The following is a 6,000-nucleotide window of genomic DNA, read 5'->3' on the forward strand; positions in this document are numbered from 1 at the left end:
TCCCCCTCAACTTGAGAAGGTTAAAATGGTTCAAAATCAAATGGAGGGAGGCTTGGGATCAGACCGGAGACGTTTTGTGAGACAGGAACTTCCGAAGAGGAGATTGGAATGAGGGTTGGTCTTGATCGAGATTCCGAATCAAGAGCTGTTTCGGAAGGACCAAAGAGTGTTTCAAAATCAATTTTGAGGATAGTTTGAGGGTTCGGACTCCATGATGTGAGTAGTAATGTGAGTTGGGCCAGAATTCCGGACGACGTTGTCATCAAAGGTAACATCAAATCTTTCTTCCAGAACATGAGTTATCCGGTTAAGAACTCTATAAGCTTTCGATTTTGAGGAGTACCCAGAAGATGGCTTCATTAGCTTTAGGTTGAAACTTGCTAAGCTGATCTTGGTTGTTCTTGATGAAGCACCTGCATCTAAAGACATGTAGAAACGAGATTGTTGGCTTCCGACCATTCATTACTTCGTATGGTGTCATGTTGAGGCGTCGATTGATGATACTTCGATTTTGAGTGAAGCAAGCAGTAGATACTGCTTCAGCCCAAAGGTAGAGTGGCAGATTTGTGAAATTCAACATGGATCGAGTAGCTTTAACAAGAGTTCTATATCGTCTTCTGACTACACCATTTTGTTGTGGGGTATAGGGAGCTGAGAAGTTGTGGTCAATTCCTTTTTCGGTGAGGAAGTTTTCAATGGTAGAATTAGTGAATTCCGAGCCATTGTCACTTCGGATTCTCCTAACTGGGAGTTTGATGAGAACTTCTATTCCTTTGATAAAATTAATGAGCTCTGAGGATGTTTTGGATTTCATCTGAAGGAAGAAGACCCAAGTGAATCGTGTAAAATCATCAACAACCACAAGAATGTATTTCTTATGATGAAGACTTTCTACAGTGGAAGGTCCACAAAGATCAATGTGTAGAAGCTCCAATGGTTCCGAAATGGATTTTTCGATGATAATAGGATGACCCTTCTTTGATTGCTTACCGCACTCACAAGCAGCTCACAGCTGATCATTTTCGAATTTGAGTAGAGGTAAAGCTCTAACCATTTTTCCATATACAAGATCATTCATGTAACAAAAATTTAGATGAGCGAGCCTTCGGTGCCATAACCAACTAACGTTAGTAACAGCCTTGGAGAGAAGACAGAGTTGTGGTTTACCAATAATCATGTTGATGTCTAGCGGGTACATGTCATTGTTGCGAAGTGACTTGATTAGGCACTCTTTCTGGTCTTCGGTCATTACATAGTTGTACTTTTTGCAAAATTCCACACAACAATTTGAATCAGTGAGCTGAGCAACACTTATCAAGTTGTGTTTCAGATCAGCTACATAAGCCACATTTGAGATAGAGAATTTTCCATTGGTGAGGATTCCATAACCACGAATTTGAGAATTTGAGTTGTTTCCATATGTCACGTAACCAATATTTAGAGTAAGCTTTAAGTCTCGCAGAAATTCCTTCTGCCCCGTCATGTGCATGGAGCAAGCACTATCAATATACCATATTGTTTCTTGCTCCGAAGCACAAAGTGCTTGCAAAATTAGTGAGTAATGGAGTTTTTAGGCTCCAAGTTAGACTTTGGGACATAGGCACAGGCTTTGGACTTTGATTGTGATTTTGGAACAACTTTGTGTTTCTGAGTGGAATTCTTCGAATCTCTTAGAAATAGACAAAAGGTTAATGTCTTTTCACCTAACCAGTAGTCATATTAAATGACTTGGAGTTTCGGAATAGTCTGCTTCGGACTTTTGACTTCTGGAGTTTTGGTAACATTTGTTACTTCCAGAATTGTTTTTTCATTGTAACATCCAAAATTTCAAAACAATTAAAACTTTTCAAAAGCCACTCATTTTAATAATGTTGTTACAAAAAGGTTTTCAATACATCATTTACAGAGTATTTCCCAGGTTCAATTCATAAAACACTAACGCGAGGAACGGTACGATCACGCCTTTGCCTTGTCACAGGCTCTTGAGAACCTGAAACATAAAACCACAACTATAAGCCCGAAAGCTTAGTGAGATACCCCCAGGATACCAACCACATATACGCCTTTCCAGGCCCTGACCTTCCGGTCCATCACACAACATAATCGCCTTCCGGCCCATAACATATTGCCTTCCGGCCCATAACATATATTGCCTTCCGGCCCATAAGCATAAAATGCATATACAACATAACGAATAATCATATGGTAGTTCATAGACAACAATCGATCAACAGATTACATATCATAACATTACTCTAACAAGATACCGGTCTAGTCGGTCACTATCATAACATTACCCTATGAATCAGTCAACATACTAAATGCATACATACGCCTTTCCAGGCCATGACCTTCCGGTCCACATAGTAATGCCTTCCGACCTGTAACATATAATGACAACTTCCCGGATTTCCATCCGGTAAAAAGGGTCGGCCTTGGTGCCATAAACCCTAGCGATATAGTGAGGATAACTCACCTCGAAACTGCCGACTGAACAGATAGCTCAAGCTGCTTCGATCACTGATATGATCTCCACCTCTGGACAGTCACCAATGCACTGAACTCAAACAATAAACAACAATTACTAAAATACCCCTTGAACCACTGGTCAATCCTTGGTCAAAGACAAGGTCAAAGTCAACCCCTGACTGACCCTACTCGCCGAGTCAACCCTATGACTCGCCGAGTCCCCATACTCAGAACTTCACTTAACCCGTGACCTAACTCGCCGAGTCACCCCAAGACTCGCCGAGTTCAACGACTCTGAGTCCACTCGCCCTTGACTCACCGATTCCTTAAGATTCCCTTTCTACACGTCGAGTATCCCCTTTTTACTCGACGAGTTTCTCCTGGAAGAATCGCGGGGCCACCCCGACTCAACTCGCCGAGTCTGAAGAACAACTCGACGAGTCCCAGTTATTCTTCAAGCTACTCGCCGAGTCTGTTCATCGGACTCGGCGAGTCCATGCCATGCAACCGCTCAAACTGCCTTCTAAGGTCAGAACTGCTCCGACCATTCATAAGTCTGGCCTTCCTAGACTGATCCACCACGTAAGGTCCTCATTTCAGTGCTCATGATACACCCCATGATTCATAATTCACATTTTGACCTAAGGCATAAGGATTCCAATCCAAAGCCTTCATCAATTCCCGAAATGCACAGACATGGGACATTCTGGACCTCCAAAGGTCCTAATACAGAGTCACAATCGTTTGGGGGACTAGGGTAACATTCAATCTAGTCACAAAAGGGGTTCCATAAACCCTAATTCCATGACACATCAACATAGCAGAGCATAACTCGAATTCTTACCTGAATAATGTGCCCTCTGTGTCCCCAAATCCTCAGAACGTGACTCCCTTGTTGTTCCTTTAGCCAAGCCCTTCTCTTCCTTGCACAACAACTCTTCCAAGATCAACAATGGCCCTTAAACTTTGCTCCAGATGCACCCAATCGATTTAGGGTTCTTCTCAGAAGGCTAAAATGAACAATGACGGCCAATAAGTGCCTCTTATACGTCCCAAACCTGAACGGTTAGGGTTTTCGCTAAACAGCGCAGACTCGCCGAGTCAATATCTGGACTCGTCGAGTCCAGTCGCGAACCCGCGACCCGGTCTGCGATCCTACTCGGCGATTCTAGGCTCCAACTCGCCGAGTCCCCTCTTAAAACACCCCAAAAACATAATTATTACAATACTTGGAATTCCGGGCTGTTACATTCATAATGGGAGATTTTATTTTTCACACAAAATTTTTCTTTAAAGAAGAAGAGGTTTTCTTTTCATTTGTGGATTTGCTTGATGACACATTTGATTTTGAAGGATTTGGTTTAAAGATTGTGCCATCAGATTTTGCGATAAAAACAGATGAATTTATCCGAGGAGGGGTGTTTTGGAGTGTTGTGACATTCACACGAGATTTAGGTTGAGTAGAACTTTCTGCTTTCTTAGGTTCTACACGACTATGGGATACAGAAGGTCTTTTGAGAATCTTAGTGGGAGCAAAGGATTTTTGACTATGAGTTGATGCATGAGAGTTCTTGGATACATTTGGTTTGGAGTTGGCAATGAACCTGGAATTTTGTCTAGTCTTAACTTCCTTCTTAAGCGCGTTTCTAGCTTCTACTTTGGGATCTACAATATCCTTCCTATTCAACATTGGTTTTCTCTTAGTGTGCAACAAGGACTTTGAGGTTTGTCCTGCGGATGGATTATTAAACTTAGGAGTAATGGGAACCAACTTAGTTTTTAAGACAACTAAGGAATCCGATTCGCAAGAATCAGAGGAGACACTGCTTCATTTTCCAACTTTATCATCTAAGGATGCCCATACAAACTCAGAGGTATCAGTTTCAGTTGTCAGGTTAGGAATTTCTTCAACAACACAATTGTTAGTGTGATTTCTCCTAGGAACATGATCTACACAATTTGGGAGACTGTAATGAAATTTCGTGGTCCGATTCAGGTCCAGGTTTGTCAGAGGCGGAATTTGCGTGGAATCAGGACTTTTGACAACAATTGGTTTGAACTCGGGAATTAGGGACTCAAAGTGGTATGTAGTCTCCGGAAGGGGTGACAAGGGAGAAACAGGGGTATCCGAATGTTTGATGTTCGGAGCTTCTCCCATAAATGTCAAATTTTGCAATTCCTTCAGGGGACTAGCAATTGTTTTTAGAAACTCGTTTTCGAGACCAGGTGCTTTAGACCATGGATGTAGAAAATTATGAGTCATCTGAATGTCAGCTTCAAGCATATCAACAGAATTATGCAAAGGATCTATTTTGGCATTAAGACGTTTATTATCGGAAATCAAAACATTACGTGCGGAATAGGTGATTTCACATTTATCTTTCAAAATGATACATTCATCGCTTAACATTACAATTTCATGCTCTAAAGACTCGATTTTTAACTTTTTGTCCTTGAAACATAACCTAAGACGATTTAACTCACACTCCTTCTTCTCACTCGCGTCTATTGCAGATTCATAGGCTTTATAGATGGTGTTCATATTTGTTTGAATTTGGGTCAGATAAGGTTCACAGAGAGACAAGTCAAAATTATTATCAGAGATCATAGATTTATCTGATGAACGATGCTTCGACCTGGTGGATCGTTAGTCGCCATGTAGCAATAGTGAGGTTCAGCATCATCATCTTCATCTTCTGACCCAGAAGACCAATACCCTTCATCTCATTCAACCGTTTGTCTAGCCATCAAAAACATATTCCTTCCAGTTGTCATATCATCATCATCCTCGGAGGACCAATATCCTTCAACATCTCTTGAAACTGTTGTGACAAAGGCTTTTTCACTTTCAGCCATCTCTTGTGCTCTTCGGACGTAGTAGGCAGAGTCCTTGACCTTTGGCTTTAGTGGAGCATCATCCAGACAATCTTTAGCAAAATGGTTTGCATGTCCACACTTATGACACACAATTTTTGGTTTGTTTGATTTTGAACTCTAAGAGGGTTCTGAAGTAGATCTTGTTTTAAGGAGGTTCGGTTTGTATGCAGGAGGATTTTCGGAGGGTTTAGGTTCAGGAGCTGAAAACGATTGAGGATTGTTTTAGTGAGGAGCATGGAACCGGTTTTGGAAACGGAGTTCAGAGTCCATAGCTTCGGAATCATCGACATTATAGATTTGTGTGGGTAAGGTAGGTCTGGATGTTTGAGAAGATGGAACAATGGGTTTGAAGGAATCCGAAGTAGATGAGTTCAGAATGATTGATTCGAAAGAACTGACAAGAGCAAGAGGACCTCCGGAGAGTTCCCTTATGGTTTGAGCAACATTGGACTCATGGCCTTGAATTTCATCAAAGAGTTGATAAAGCTTCAGGTTTTTCAAGGAGCCATTACTTTGGAGACAAGATTTTACATTTCCCCATCCTTTGCCCAGACTGTTTATAAATTTGAGATTGTACTCCAAAGGAGTTCGGAGAATCCCATGAGCAGTCATGTTGATTACCACAATGTGATAATGGTTGGAAGCAGAGGCCAC

The sequence above is a fragment of the Lactuca serriola genome, chromosome 3 (assembly GCF_051521515.1).
Source record: "Lactuca serriola cultivar US96UC23 chromosome 3, Lser_US96UC23_V15, whole genome shotgun sequence".
NCBI classification, from domain to species: domain Eukaryota; kingdom Viridiplantae; phylum Streptophyta; class Magnoliopsida; order Asterales; family Asteraceae; genus Lactuca; species Lactuca serriola.